Raw genomic sequence first — 16,394 nt, forward strand, 5'->3', positions numbered from 1 at the left:
ACTTTTTGGTACTGTTTGACACCTCTATGTGTTTCTTGCTTAGTGATATAAGTTAACAATTAAAATCGAACCAACTGTTTCGCACCCTAGAAATTTAGCATTTCTATTTGTATAATATATTATCATGAACAATTATAATGATAGTATTAGAAATAAATATTCTTTAAATATAAAACGAGAATGAAATAATAATTGCATACGAATAAATAGTTTGAGTGGCAATATCATTTTAAGTAACTTTTTGCCTAGTCGGATATATCCTTCATACCCTGTTTCCAATGGAAGCAGAACACTCGGACACAAGTTTGCCAAACGGGGCTTTGTGAAACGAAACGAACAATAAGAGAAAAAAACGGACTTGAGGATCCGTTTTTCCGGATCGTTGTTCATTTTGTTGTTGGAGGCACGGTCCTTTTTTTTCCTTTCCGTTTTTCGTGTTTTCACTTGCAGTTAAACAGTGAGCTAAGTAAGAAGTGTGCGCAGGCCAAATTTGAAAAAAAATTATACATATATGTACATATTCTGTTCAGTTTTCGATAATTGAAATTATATATCAGGTGAGTTTTTATTTAAAGATTTAAAAAAGTTTACTTTCGTATCAATTCTGTCTTCTATTTTGCGTACATCTTCCCCTTCTCCCACTTCGTGTCTGCATGCAGTTATTGTACTTAGAGTACAACATCGATGGTGCGAAGTGTAAGAAAAGGCTTCGAGACCATAAGAAGTTCTACTCAGCACTCTTAGGTAATTATGTATTTGTTTTTAGATTTCGATTTATTTTCCATATTTTTCTTTTTCAGATGCAATAAGTCAAGTTGATGCAACGGAGCCAGCTGCCAAACTGTTGACTAAAAGACTTCGTTGCGCAAAAAATTTGGAGGCACAACACAAAAAAAGGAAAAGGGATGATGGCGTTTTAGAATGCGGTCCGAGCGTTTTCCAGTACCTCAATACTTAATTTTTCATGTTTATTATTATTATTTTATTATTATTATTATTTTTAATTTATTTTTTATTATTATTATTAGAACTTTTTTTAATTTAATTATTTTTATTATTTAATGTATAATTTTAATTTTATTATGTTACTTTTTAATAGAATATGAAAAAAGTGAATAAATTGAAATATGAAATTATATTTTTTTTTATTTTTTTATTATAAAAGATAATTATGTTTTGTAATTGATTTATTGTTGACAATTCATTGATGAATTGTTGATGAATTGATGATGAATTGTTGATGAAACATCGATGAATTTATGATGAAACATCTATGTTTTATCGATGTGTCATCAACAAAACATCGATGAATTGATGATGAATTGTAGATGAAACATCGACGAATTGTTGATGAAACATCGATGTCAGGGTAGATAATCTGTCTGTCATGCCAAAGGCCCTTATAGCATTCCCACCCACGAGACATATATTTGTTTCACGACTTTCCCCATCTTAAACATCGGAAGATGTTATCGCCTTTATTCAAGGCAAAACCAGAGCCGACAAATTAAATTAAAGGTGGAAAATAAATGTTCCAAACGAAATCTTTAACACTATGCCCTATTAACTTCTGGCCAGAGTTTGTTGTTAAGGAAGTTCGAAGCTAAGGAGAAGAAAACGCGGCCTATGAGAATAACTATTCCCGGGTCTGATCAGACCACTTACGTCAGAATAATTAACTTTTAAGGAATGCAACGATGTTGAATTCCTTTGTGTGAAGCTATCTATCAATAGTAGTTCCATTTTTTTTTTACCTGTTCCTACATACCTCCTCTTACATACCTCCTTTCCGCTATTCAGGTGGCTTCCAGAAATCTTTTGAATAGAGACCAGTTGATGACTTTAATATTCCTGTTGCTATTTGGTGCTCAAATAATACCACCAATACTTTCCTAATTTCTGAACAACATGACTTTATCGCTGGCTTGTTCGACATTGCGCTGTTTCAAGTCAACCATGTACGAAATTTCTTACAGCGCTTGCTCGATCTATTCCTTTAGTGTTGCACCACTGTATAACTTCTTTTAAATTGCAAAAACCTTTAAGAGCATTGTGTGCAAATAATAATGATTTGTACACATTAATCTCTAACGTAGATAGCCTTCGAAAACAAAACATTTAATTCTAACCCACTTAATAGGCATGCAGGCAAGCAAGTTGGCAGCACTCCAGTAGTTAATTTCCTCTTGTATGTACTGAACAATAAACATCAATATTCAGAATGGCAGAACGCATAAGGTCCTTTTTAAGAATAACTAATCAATCTAATGTTCTCAGGGTTACTTTTGCCGTCCCGCAAGGTAACCTATTGGGTCCCCTATTTTTTACATTATTTATTTACGACCTGCCCAAAGTTCTGACTAACTTCAGAGTACTAATGTACGCTAAAGACGGCTAGCTTTGCATGCAAAATAAGGACGCCTGCCAGTCGGACTTACAAACAGATCTTAATAATTTTCAACCATGGTGCCGTGTAAAGTTATTAAACTTATATTCAAGCTACTGACATTCTTTTGTGTCCCAAGGTTGCAACTTACAAGCTGAACTGCTACTCTTTGGAAAGAAATAATTCAGTCCGCTGGAACCCTTAACATGACTTTATCGGTCATATTAGTGAATAGAGCCAGGGGTGTTATATATTTCATTAGTTCGTCCTTTCTTGGAGTATGGATCTTGCCTTTGGAGCCCTCAGTACGGAGTCCATAGTAAACGCATTGAATCGATTCAAATGAACTTTTTACTTTTCGCTCTACAACAAAGATTACCTACCTATTCTAATAGACTCTTGTTAATAAACTTACCGTCCTTAGCCAATCGTCGAACCATGCTAGGAATAATCTTTTTTATAACCTTATCCATGGTGATGTATAAAGTGCTGACTTGTTGAGTCAGCTAAATTTCCACGTTTTATTACGAGATGCGAAATGCGCCCCCCTTTGAATTGCATGAAAAGTCTTCCCAAATTAAAATCTTTAATACTAACACGCTTAATAAACATGCAACCAAACAACCTGGCAGCATGTTCTCTGATATTTTTCATCGCGCCTACAAACACTTAACACAAAATGGTTCGTGCCTGGTGTCATACGGGCCACTTGAGTGTAGTGACCGTAGTGCATAAACGCCCATAGATTGCACTCAGTCAACACTTTGGTTAGGTCGTTAACGATCCAATTGGTTCACTTGCGGGATGCCTGAGTTATGTTAGGTTAGGTTAGGTTTAACCGGAGGGGGCCAATCATAGGCCAGTATGGCCCTTACTTATCCGGATGTTGTTTTCACATGGACCTGGAGAATCTTACGCGGTGTTGAAGTCCTTTAAGATCACGGTATTTTTTGCGAAGGCAAGTAGTTCACTTGGCGTACTTCGAGGCTAGTTATGTCAGTACTGGGGCGCCTAAATGTTTTACTCTTGCCTGCGTTAGGGCTGGCCACTTACAGATGAGATGCTCCAAGGCTTCGGTTGCTTCAGATGTATCGCATTTCCTACAGTTGCCGTTGTTGGTGATGCCCAGCCTGACTGCATGCGCGGCAGCCGGCATCTGTCTGTGAGAATTCCCACCAACGGCTTGCAATCTTTCCGAGGAAGATGCAGCACGTAGTTCCTGAGTTTAAATTTGCGCTCTTTGCACATGATTTTTGATAGTTTCCAGGTTGTGGAGTTTCTCCCTTATCTGATTTTTCCACGTGCATCTGCCCACCTTCCCAATTCGCTTTGGATCATTCTTAGGGAGACGGGGACTTTTTAAATTCTGTCACTGACCGACTCCTTTGCAAGTGCGTCCGCGGTCCCGTTGCCATCGATGCCCTGGTGGCTGAGAACAAAATAGATCCGCATTTACGTTGTCGTGCGAAGGATATCTAGTACATTTCTGCTTGCCAGTACATTTTTGGAACTGACCGCTGACTATTGCGTGGATCTAATCGCTTCTTTACTGTCTACAAACAGGTCTGCGAAAGCTCTGCCGCCTTCCTGAAGGCAAATACCTCACCCTGGAATATACTGCATTGGCTTGGTAGCTTATACGACAGCCTCAGCTGAGGGTCTACGCAGTATATGCTCGCTCCAACTTTTCCTTCTATCTTGAAGTCGTCGGTGAGGTAGTCTAGACTACATTTCTTAGGCGTGTCAGCTCTTTGCTGAGGTTAGGATAGGTACTGGAACACACAACAAAAAGAATGGGGCTCATGGCGCTGTAAAAAATGTCCACGGCGGTTTCCGAGGACAAATACACATCGGACCAAATTAATTCGGATATTTGATAGTCAGCTTTTCAAAAACAACGGACTTTGTCAGGTATTCAGATTTCCTTTCTAATACAGCCCTCGTATCCGATAGTCACTTCAGAAGTTGGATGGAAAGGATCTTCAGGTCACAGTGGCGGTAATATCACATTTTGCAACAGCTCAGGACGAATAAAATTAACTTGTAAACTACAAAATACATTTAAAAAAAAAACAAGAAAGGAAGCTTACTTCGGAACGCCGCAAATTTATAAACCCTTGCAGATAGAACTTCGATGACTAGGAATCCATACAATATAAATTATATATATTTATGTTAAGAAACAATGAAGTAATACCTGCTTTCATTTCATTCACCTTTCCTTTTATTTTCCAATTTAGTTGTGCTGCTTGTGCTAGCTTTTGCATATTTTGCATTACTTTTTGTACCTTCTTCGTCTAGCTTTTGTTTGCGCCGTCGCAACAGCTAAACGTTTTTGCTATCTACTTATCTCCCACGCTCTCCCACTCTCTCGCTTTAGCTGTGTCGCTCCACTTCTTATCTTATCTGATCCCATACGCTCTCCCGCTCTCTCGCTCTCCCGCTCTCTCGCTCTCGCTGTGACTCTTCACTTCTTTCTTCTTAGCTCTGTTTTTTTTTTTTTTTTTTCAAGTACAAGTAGAGTGGTAAATCCTTATAATGTCCGTAAATATTGTCTGTTTCGTCTAAACCTGCAAAAAGGCAATTTCTGTAGGTGACCTTACAATCGGCTGCTGGCTGTACGACAACGTCATGCAACATTGGAGTTGCAGCTCGGACGATGTAAAAAAAAAACATCGGCCTGCGTTACTGTTGTGAGGCCTGTCGCGATGTAGAAAGGGAGATGATGTCTTTCATGCGGCAAACCAAAAGTGGTTTTAAGGGAATTTTAACGAGTTTTCGTAAAACTCTTGATAAGTATGTTCTTGGTGCTGGACACCTAATTTAATAGCCTTACGCTATTAAATGAGTCTCCTAGGCGCAAAAAAACTGCTATTGGTGGGCAGCATGTAGACAGACCCCAACTACCTGCAACGGGCTCTCAGCAGCAGCCTCCCTCGGCACAGCCCTCGACCTCAGCATTAATTCCAAGAGTGCTGAGATCGAGCGCTAGAAACTTCTGGCCAGAGTACAGTGTTGTTAAAGAGTTCGAAGCAAAGAAAAAGAAAAAGCGGCCTGTGGGAATAACTGATCATACCACTGCGCCTTCTACGTCTTCCAATCCCGACCCAAAAAACTAACCAACTCCCTAGGTATTTCCTATCAGAATGCAAGAGGCTTACCTAGTAAGCTTCCTAACTTGTATTCTGATAGCCTTTCGTTTGCATCTCAGGTTATTGTGCTCACAGAAACTTGGTTAAAGCCGGAGATTCTGAGCTCCGAAGTTTTTCCAGCTGTGTTCACAGTATATCGGCTAGATCGCCCTATTAGACGCGGGGGTGGAGTTCTTATAGCGGTGAACTCCCCACTCACGTCACAATTATTAACCTTCGAGGAATGCAACGATGTTGAATTCCTCTGTGTATCTGTATCTGTATCAAAGGTGCGCTCCATTTTTATTACCTGTTCCTACATACCTCCACTGTCGGAACTTCCTATTTATTGGAATCACCTTTCCGCTATTCAGATGGTTTCCAGTAGACTTTTGGATAGAGACCAGTTGGTAGTCCTAGGAGATTTTAATATCCCTGGTGCTATTTGGCGCTCAAATAATTCCACCAATACTCTCCATACACCTACACATCATGACTTTATCGCTGGCTTGTTCGACATTTCGCTGTCTCCAATCAACCATGTTCGAAATTCCTTAGCGCGCTTGCTTGATCTTTGCTTCGTCTCTGATCCCTTGAGAGTTAGTTTAGAAAGAGTGGCGCCTCTGATGCAGCCCGAAGATCCTTATCATCCAACTCTCGATGTGACTCTTGATATTGGGTGTGACGTACAGAACATTTCTGACCGTCCAGACAATAAAGTCCTATGTTTGAATAATTTTATAAACGAGTTTTTTTTTACTGAATGTGTTCCGTTATATCGTTATCCGCCAAGCTCGAATAAGCCGCCGTGGTTTACTACAGAATTGAGCCGACTTAAGAATAAAAAAACTAGACTGAATGCTACATTTAAATTCACCGGTTCTCAATCTGCCCTTTCCTCTTATTTAACAGCTCGGTCAAACTTTACCGTGCTGAACGCGCAGTGTTATAAATTTAAATATTGTAACGAATTTTCCTCTGTCGTGGTTGTTGTTGAGCCACAGGCAGAGTTCGTCACGGAAAGCCGAGCGGAACTTTTGATTTGGTGTGGCTGCCGAGTTCTTACTTAGTGGTTTTTATTGGTGATCAGGGACGCGTGTTTCTCCAGACACGTCCAAAAGAAGAAGAGGCGGAAATCAAGAGCGCTTAGAGAGACCAGGTCATCCTGGCTGTCAAAAGCTCTCAAAATTGCGTCTCAAAGGGATTTCGCGGTTTCCCGCGTTGCCAACGGTTACAAATATCGCGGATTATTCTAATCTAGCGGTTTTCGTTACATTACCCCCCTCTCAGACTCGAGCCTCCTGGCCGAGTACTTCGGGATTCGGATCCCGATAGGGTGACAGGCGGTTGACGTGAACGGTCCTAGTGGTACGCTTCCTCGGTAAGCGGATCTCGTACACTAGGTCAGAGTGGCGTCGGATGATGGTGGCGGGTCCAATCCAATCCGACTGCAACTTAGGGCATCGTCCTACCCTTCGAGTAGGGGCGTATAGCCATACTTCTTCTCCAACGACGAACTCCACTGGGTGCGATCGAAGGTCATAGCGTAACTTGTTGACGTTGGCGGCCGCAATTAAATGTCGTCGTCCGAGCTGCTGCGTTTGTCGGAGACGGTTCTGCAGTTGGTCCACGAATGCTGGGTAACTTTCCGGATTCGGGGACGGTCGCCCATACAACAATTCGCCTGGTAGCCTGAGTTCACGTCCCAGGGTCAGTAGAGACGGCGAGAACCCAGTCGCCTCATGTGGGGCCGATCGATAGGCCCACAGAGCTAGCGGCAACAATTGATCCCAATCGCGTTGATCTGCAGCAACGAATTTCGCCAGATAGTCCAGGAGAGTTCGGTTAAACCTCTCAACCATTCCGTCTGATTGAGGGTGCAACGGCGTCGTACGAGTCTTTTCCACATCAAGCAGGCGCAGGCAAGCTTGGAATACTTCTGACTCAAAGTTTCGGCCTTGATCCGAGTGAAGGATAAAGGGGACACCAAATCGGCAAAAGACTTCTTGCACTAGCGCTCGGGCTACCGTTTCAGCCGTTTGATTAGGCAGCGCTATGCATTCCGGCCATTTGGTGAAGTAGCACATCACTACGGCGATGTAGCGGTTTCCTTGTGCTGTAGTGGGCAGCGGACCCAGTATGTCGATTGCAAGTCGCTCGAATGGAGCGCCTAGAACTTTGGGTCGCAGTTGGCCTACCGTTCGACGAGTAGGTCCTCTTCTGGCATTGCATTCCGTACAGCGGGCGCACCAAATGGCAACGTCGGCTGTTTGTCCAATCCAAAAGTAGCGTTTCTTCAACTTGGCAACTGTCTTCTTGATGCCAAAATGTCCACCGGTCGTGGAGTTATGGGCGCTACGAATGGCTCCTTCCTGAAGAGAGCGAGGCACTACCAGAGCTGGGTCGGCTGTTTTGGTAGTAATCATCAACAGGCCTTTATCCATGAAGAGCTGTTCGAACAAATGCCAGTAAGCTTTTACTTCGGGGCTTTCACTCCATGTTGCAGGTTTTGCTGGCCGCTCTCCCTTCTCTACCCATTGTAAAATCAATCTTAAAGTGGGGTCCTTTTCCTGGCTGCGAGCGATGTCGAGGGGTTGAGTCTGCAGAAAGAGGATCTCGTGACCATCGTTTTGCTCGGCCCTGGTACATACGCGGCAGTCACCGCAGGGTCGACGAGACAAGGCGTCGGCATTTCCATGTTGCTTTCCGCTGCGGTGCTGGATGTCCATGTCATACTGTTGGAGTCTTTCAATCCATCGAGCTAGTTGTCCTTCAGGCTCCCGGAAGTTAAACAGCCATCGGAGACATGAGTGATCCGTGCGCAGCAGGAATCTCCGGCCATATAGGTAGTGGTGGAAATGCTTCGTAGCCAGAACAACGGCTAGCAGTTCTCGTCTAGTTACACAGTAGTTGCGCTCCGCAGCGCTAAACGACTTGCTGTAATACTCCAATACACGCTCCTGGCCGTCTTGCCGTTGTCCGAGCACCGCCCCGGCACCGTGGTTTGACGCGTCGGCATCCACGATGAACATCCCATCGGGAGCGGGAAACGTTAGTACCGGGGGCGTGGTTAGTTTGATTTTGAGCGCCTCGAAGGCGCCGTGAGCAGCTGTTGACCATGTGAAGGAGCGCTTAGCTTCCGTTAGGTCATGTAAAGGGCGCGCAATGGTGGCGAAGTCCGGAATAAACTTCCGATAATAAGAACATAGCCCCACAAAGGAACGCACTTCCTTTTTGTTTCGAGGTGGTGGCCAATCGACGACTTTTCGAACCTTCTCTGGGCACGCTCTTAAGCCCTTGCGGCTGACAATGTGACCCAGATAGTTAACCTCGGTCCGAAAGAAATGACACTTGTTGGGGCTCAGCTTCAGCCCTACGTTCTGCAATCTATCGAAGACTTGCTGTAAGTGGTCCAGGTGTTGCTCGGCGGTACGAGAATGTACAATGATGTCGTCGAGGTACACCAGGGTGAATTTCCTTGTTGAACCGGAGAATAATCCGTCCATCAATCTTTCAAAGGTGGCTGGCGCGTTGGTCAAGCCAAACGGCATTACGTTGAATTCGAACAGACCAGCGTCACACGTAAACGCGGTCTTAGGTCTAGAGTCCTCGTCCATCTCCACTTGCCAGTAGCCGCTCTGGAGGTCCATGGTAGAGAACCAGCAGGCTCCGTGCATAGTGGCGAGGATGTCGTCCATTCTCGGTAGGGGGTATGAATCTTTGACGGTGATGTCGTTCAGACGTCGATAATCCACACAGAACCGTGTGGAACCGTCCTTTTTCTTTACTAGGACAACCGGCGAGGCCCATGGGCTGGTGGACGGCCGAATTATGCCTCTAGTCTTCATATCGGCGACGAGCTGCTCTACCTCGTCCTTTCTTGCCATCGCTATGCGACGCACTGGTTGTTTAATGGGTCGAGATTGACCCGTGTCTATGACATGTCGTGTTAAATCGGTATGTCCCGAATCATCGTCGTTTCTGGCAAACACCCGGTGGAAACGGCCGATCAGTGCCGTCCATTTTGGGTGAAGGTGGGCCGGCAAATCCGGGGGCACCTCTGCGTGGGAGGATGCTCCGGCCCCGTCTACTTCTGGGATCGAGGTGGGCAGGGGTTCCACGGGCTCCACCTGTCCCACTATCATCTGCGCGGGTAGCAGGTATTCCTGTGCGCTAAGGTTCACTAGGTGCAGGGTGTTGGTGTCGTTGGAGGTGTCCACCAAAGTGCTGCCTAGTAGAACATGGGGTGGCAGTTGAGAACTTTTCCCACGTTCCAGTAAAGCCAGAGGAAGCAGTTTTTCCGACCTGCATCGCACTGCTACGTGGGTGTCGCTATGTGGCGGGATACTGGTGGGTGCAGTCGAATAAAGCAAATTTCGATGCTGGGTATCCGGGGCATATAGCGGCAGAGATCCCCACGGGAGTCGTAACTGAAGATCCTTTAGATCCACGGTGGCCTCATGGCGCAGCAGAAAGTCCATACCCAAGAGGCTAGGAGTGCTGCCCTCCACCAGTAGGAATTCGTGGGTGACCGGTCTTCCGACAATTTCCAGTCTGGCGTTGACTCGAGCGGTGGCCACGAATTGTTCTGCCGAGGGTCCTTGTAGAGTCACTCGGCACGGTGTGCTCGGCAGTCGTTCTGGCAGAACGCTACCATTTAGTAAAGAGACAGCGGCTCCGGTGTCGACGATGAGGCGAACCGGATGCTTCTGTAAAAACATCAAACAATGTAAATGTGGGCCACTAGCGGCACTACACGTATACGTAGCTTGACTAGGTGGAGGCTGGATCCCGCGAAGCTCAGGATTTCCAGGTTTCCTCCGGTTCCCCGCAGTTAAGGGGATGGGTGGTGGTTCTTCAGGTGGGCGTTCGGCAAACAAACGGCTCAAGATGGAGTCCACCTGGGTCAGGTCCGAGTCCTCTTCCTCGGCTGGCGGCGGAGATACGGTTCCATAGTACTCGGCGGCGGTCGTAGTTCGGATCGAAGTCCTTGGGCAGAACGGCGGGCGGAAGGCGGTTTCGCCTAGCGCCGGCTCCTGCGACAACTGTGAACGGGCGGCCTGCGCCTCCTCTGAGGGGGGGCCCGTTGGAACAGTTCTTCTCGGGGTGCTCGACGACTCTCTTGGTCGGCGCAGCGGGGCGGTATGCTGGATTGCGGCAGACTCTACGCTCGGGGACGGGGCGGCATTCTTGGGCGGCGGCGGCGAGAGCAAGGGGGCCAGGCCGGCTTCGATTCCCTTAGGAGGAAGACTGTGGCGGGCGCCAGGTTGCTCATTGGTTGGCGGCGGCGGCGCAATGAGGTGCGGCGAAGGGTCGCGGAGGTAGGAATCCGGTCCAGGGTTCCGTGTACGAAGGGAAGTGCCGTGTTTGGGCGCTTCTTTTGAATGGCAGAACGGCGGGCGGCAGGCGATCTTGCCTGGCGCCGGCTCCTGCGGCAACTGTGAACGGGCGGCCTGCGCCTCCTCTGAGGGGGGGCCCGTTGGGACAGTTCTTCTCGGGGTGCTCGACGACTCTCTTGGTCGGCGCAGCGTGGCGGTATTCTGGATTGCGGCAAGCTCTATGCTCTGGGACGGAGCGGCACTCTTGGACAACGGCAGCGAAAGCAAGGGGGCCAGGCCGGCTTCGACTCCCTTAGGAGGAAGACTGTGGCGGGCGCCAGGTTGCTCATTGGGTGGCGGCGGCGGCGCAATGAGGTGCGGCGAAGGGTCGCAGAGGTAGGGACTCGGTCCAGTATTCCGTGAATGAAGAGAAATACCGTGTCCGGGCGCTTTCTTTGAAGAGGGGCCTATTGGGGCATCGGTTATTTGGGGGGTGCTCGACGACACTCTTGGTCGGCGCAGCGTGGCGGTGTTCCGGATGGCGGAAGGCTCTATGCTCTGGGACGGAGCGGCACTCTTGGGCGGCGGCGGCGAGAGCAAGGGGGCCAGGCCGACTTCGATTCCCTCAGGAAGAAGACTGTGGCGGGCGCCAGGTTGCTCATTGGGTGGCGGCGGCGGCGCAATGAGGTGCGGCGAAAGGTCGCAGAGGTAGGGATCCGGTCCAGGAATCCGTGCACAAAGAGGGGTAGGAGACGTAGGGAGCGGGTATTCGCTGGGGCTTTCGGGGTGGGATGTCAACCTCTGCCCCGAGAAGTTGACGGCAGTTAGTTTCCCGAGGACGACATGGGTCTCCGGGAGGAGCTTGGGCCGGCCATTTCGTTTCTGTGCGGGCCTCGGTTTCCTCCTCGGGATGCGCCGAAGTGATCGGCTGTAGGCATGGCGGCGACAGTCATCACGGCGGCCGCTGGGCGTCGTCGACATTGCGCTTCGATGCGGCAGGCCATGTCCAGAGCCTCGGTCAGCGAGCGTGGATTGCTGCTGATAATAGGGACCTGGTATCCGGTCTCCCGGATCCCATCGATGAAACGTTGCACTATGATGCTGTTATAAGTCGCGGGCGGTAACTCGCCCAGGACGCATCTGCCTAAACGCTCCAGCTCCATTGCGAAGTCTTCGAAGGACTCTCGTGGTCCTTGCATCCGATTATGAAAGGCGTGATAGCCGGCATGCTTGCCGACTGTGAAATATTCGCGCATGGCGGCGGTTACGGCGTCATACGAGCGGAGTGTGGCCTCTGGGAGGGTGGCGTGAAAACGCTGGGCACGCCCTCGAAGGCTTGTATACAGCTTCCGGCACCTCTTTCTCTCGGACCAGTGGTATTCCTCGGCCATGTCATCTAAAAGGCGCTGAAATTCCGGCCAGGGACGGGTGCCGTCGAAGGTGGGCGGTAGTTCTGCGTCCGACACTTCCAAAATTCCCCAATGTGAGGTTAGGTCGCCCGCTGTAGGCGGCGCAGAGATTGGTGCTGCACTTGGCCCGGTATCCATTCCTCGAGGAAACACCTGCCGCTGTCCGGAGTCCACGTTCGATGCCTCACCTACGCGCGGGGTGCTCGCAGAATGTCGATCGTTCCCGGCTGGCGGCATGCTACCACGACGGAGGGCCGGCTGGCTGCCGTTGTTTCCAGAACGGTCACCCAGCATAGTCCTCTCAAAAGTCGCCCACATTTGCTCAAACTTCTGCTCCAGTTTTAGGTGGAGCGACTGATCCAACGCGTCCACTTTCTGCTCCATTCGCCGGAACGAGCGGTCCACGGCTCGGTCCACGGCGTCCATCGCTGCGACTCCTTCTCGCAGCTCTCCCTGTTTACCACCTTCGGGTGAGGCCTGACGGCGGTGGCGAGCGGAATTCTTCGGCATTTTCATAGGTCAGGGTTTTCGCAAACCCTAGTGACCCCACACCTGGCACCAATGTAACGAATTTTCCTCTGTCGTGGTTGTTGTTGGGCCACAGGCAGAGTTCGTCACGGAAAGCCGAGCGGAACTTTTGATTTGGTGTGGCTGCCGAGAACCCGGTCTGACCCACTCACTCGTCCAAGTCTACTCTTGGCCCCATGTGGAAAAAGGTGGTTCTTACTTAGTGGTTTTTATTGGTGATCAGGGACGCGTGTTTCTCCGGACACGTCCAAAAGAAGAAGAGGCGGAAATCAAGAGCGCTTAGAGAGACCAGGCCATCCTGGCTGTCAAAAGCTCTCAAAATTGCGTCTCAAAGGGATTTCGCGGTTTCCCGCGTTGCCAACGGTTACAAATATCGCGGATTATTCTAATCTAGCGGTTTTCGTTACAATATATTTAACTCGTTGTAGGGCCCAGCTCTTACAGGACCCAAAACAGTTTTATAATTTCGTTAACACTAAACGTAAGCCTAAAACATATCCTTCCTCGCTTTCGTTTGAAAATACTACCGCAAATAATGATCAGGCAATAGCTGATCTATTTTCGCCGGTATTTCAAACAACCTATTCAAGCTCTTCGTATTTACACCAGACTTATTCCTACGACATTCCCAAATCAAACTTAATTTTCTGTCCTAGCCTAAACGAAAGCTCTCTCCTTTTAGATCTTCATCCTGTCAAGCCAGCTTATTCGCCAGCTCCCGACGGAATTCCTGGCTGTGTGCTCAGGTATTGTGCCGACGCCTTGTGCTATCCCCTTCTGAAATTGTTTACCTTGTCCTTAGAAACCTCCCACTTTCCCATTATTTGGAAGGAATCGTTTATTATTCCTCTCCACGAAAAAGGTAGAGAATTGGATGCCAGCAGCTATAGAGGAATCTCTAAGTTGTCGGCCATCCCTAAATTATTTGAAAACATTATCACCCCTCACTTACAGCACCTTTGTAGATCGGTTATTTCTCCATGTCAACATGGTTTTATTAAGCGAAGATCAACAACAAAAAATCTTTTGGAGCTCTCTTCCTATATTATAAAGGACTTCCATAATAATTGTCGGACAGATGTAATCTATACTGATTTCAGTAAAGCATTTGACTCTATTAACCATTCTCTCCTCGTTAGAAAACTTGATTAAATGGGTTTTCCAAGTGATCTTCTTAATTGGATCTCAAGTTATTTGAATGGCAGGACACAAAAGGTCCTCTTTAAGAATAATTTATCCAATGTTCTAAGGGTTACATCTAGCCTCCCGCAAGGAAGCCATTTGGGACCCTTATTGTTTACATTATTTATAAATGACCTGCCCAAAGTCTTGACTAACTCCAGAGTACTTATGTACGCGGATGACGTCAAGCTTTGCGTGCAATACAATGACGTTTCCTGCCAGTCGGATTTACAAACAGATCTTAATAATTTTCAAACTTGGTGCCGTGTAAAATTATTAAACTTAAATGGCTCGAAATGCAAGCTAATGACATTCTCTAGTGTCGTTCCAAAGCTTGCTACTTACACGCTGAACTGCTGCTCTTTGGAAAGAATTAATTCTGTAGACGATTTGGGCGTCCGCTTGGACCCAAAACTTGACATTATTGATCATATGTCGTCTATGGTGAATAGAGGCAGGGGTGTGGTTGGATTTATTAAACGGTGGTCGAAGGAATTCAATGACCCCTATGTTACTAAATCATTATATACTTCTTTAGTTCGTCCTATCTTAGAATATGGATGCTGCGTTTGGAGCCCTCAGTACGGCGTCCGTAGTAAACGCATTGAGTCGGTTCAAAAGAACTTTTTACTTTTCGCTCTACGCGGCTTAAATTGGGATGCAAACCAAAAATTACCTTCCTACTCTAGTAGACTCCTATTAATAAACTTGCCGTCCTTAGCCAATCGTAGAACGATGCTAGGGATAACCTTTATTTTTAACCTTATCCATGGTGATGTGGAAAGTGCTGACTTGTTGGGTCAGCTTAATTTCCATGTACCATGTAGAACCACTAGATCCTATATCCCATTAGTGTTGCGCCACTGTAGGACCTCCTTTGAACTGCATGAACCTTTTAGAGTGTTATGTGCAAATTATAATGATTTGTACACACTAATCTCTAGCGTAGATACCCTACCCAAATTAAAATCTTTAATATTAACACACTTAGTAAGCATGCAAGCTAACAATCTGGCAGCACGCCGGTAGTCAATTTCCTCGTATTCTGTCCTATATTTTCCATTGCGCCTACTAACACCTCACCCAAACAGGCACGTGCCTGGTGTCATACGGGCCACTTGACTGTACTGACCTTAGTGCATCAACGTCCAAGATAAGAAATTATAATACCCTTCAAGGGTATAAAAACAAAAGTTGTAATATATATGTTAGACTTAACTTAGCTAAATATAATCGAAATATAGTTTGCGTCAACGAAAACAAGGCTGACTGGTTGAATAATAACATGAACATGGAATTTAGTCGGAAAAGCTCACATTTTTCCCACAATCTTAAAAAAAAGGACCTCAAATGAGTTAAGAGCTCATAACATAAAATGGCAACTAACCTAGTTGACCTGTGGGGATAACAACACAAGTTTGTTGCTGTACGCAACATCGGTTTCAGCAAAGAAACAAATCAAAAACACACCGTATGCATTTTTGCAGGAGCAAAAGGAGTTACAGTACCTCCAACTCCAAGCAAAGGTTTGGCATATGTTCACATCAGGAGGCGCTTCGCGGTGGTCGCTGCCCCCCTGTCCACCGAGTTTCCAAAAGCTTGACCGCTCTTGCACTCCCGCATGTTGATCCTTCGTGCACTGCTCATCGAGCTGTCCTACGTGCTCCCGCTCTCCTCTTTTTGGTATTCGCGAACGGCCGCTCCCGCTCCAGAGCTTCGCTCGCTACAAAGCGAGCTTAGAGACGGCTAGTTCGCGCTCCACTTCTCAGGCCTGTTATCGCACTGTTAAGTTTAGCTTATCGGTCGCGAGCGCAGCCTTTATGTTTAAGCTAATTAGTGCTATGTTTGCAGCGAAATAAAGCTGACGAACTGAAGCGAGCGCCACGACGCCCCCGTCGCGGGAGCTATTTCCACGCCCAGGATCTTTACCGGCAGGATCGCCCATTTATATTTGTTTCTTCGATCTGGATACGGATATCCTTCGGTCATTTCACCAGCAGTTCCCGGCGATTTTCCGCTAATGGAAACGGTCGAGGCTTATGTGCAGCCACATACACATTCTAAGCTTGTGCACATAATATAATATAATTTTAAAATTCAAAGTGAGCAAAAACAAATAGTTCAACATCCGCCAATAGATCCAGAATTTGAATTTCCTGAGTTATAAGTAAATTTGAAAAGGCGTTTCAGAGTGCTGTGTGTAAAGTGCTACTATATAAAGTGCACTCCAAACTTTAAACGTGTTTTTCTCCAAATGTTGTTTTCAAAGTCGGTGACCAACATTTCTTGAAAACGGCTAGCCCGATTAGTCTCAAATTTTAACACGACCTTCTTAAATATATTTTTTTGTAGTTAAGATTTTAATATTTTTTCTTTCCAATAAATATTTGATTTTTTATAAACAATTTAAGGTGAAAATTTCGGCGAAACCCCGATTTTT

The sequence above is a fragment of the Drosophila serrata genome, unplaced genomic scaffold (assembly GCF_035046125.1).
Source record: "Drosophila serrata isolate PLE 108 unplaced genomic scaffold, ASM3504612v1 contig_49, whole genome shotgun sequence".
Classification (NCBI taxonomy): Eukaryota; Metazoa; Arthropoda; class Insecta; order Diptera; family Drosophilidae; genus Drosophila; species Drosophila serrata.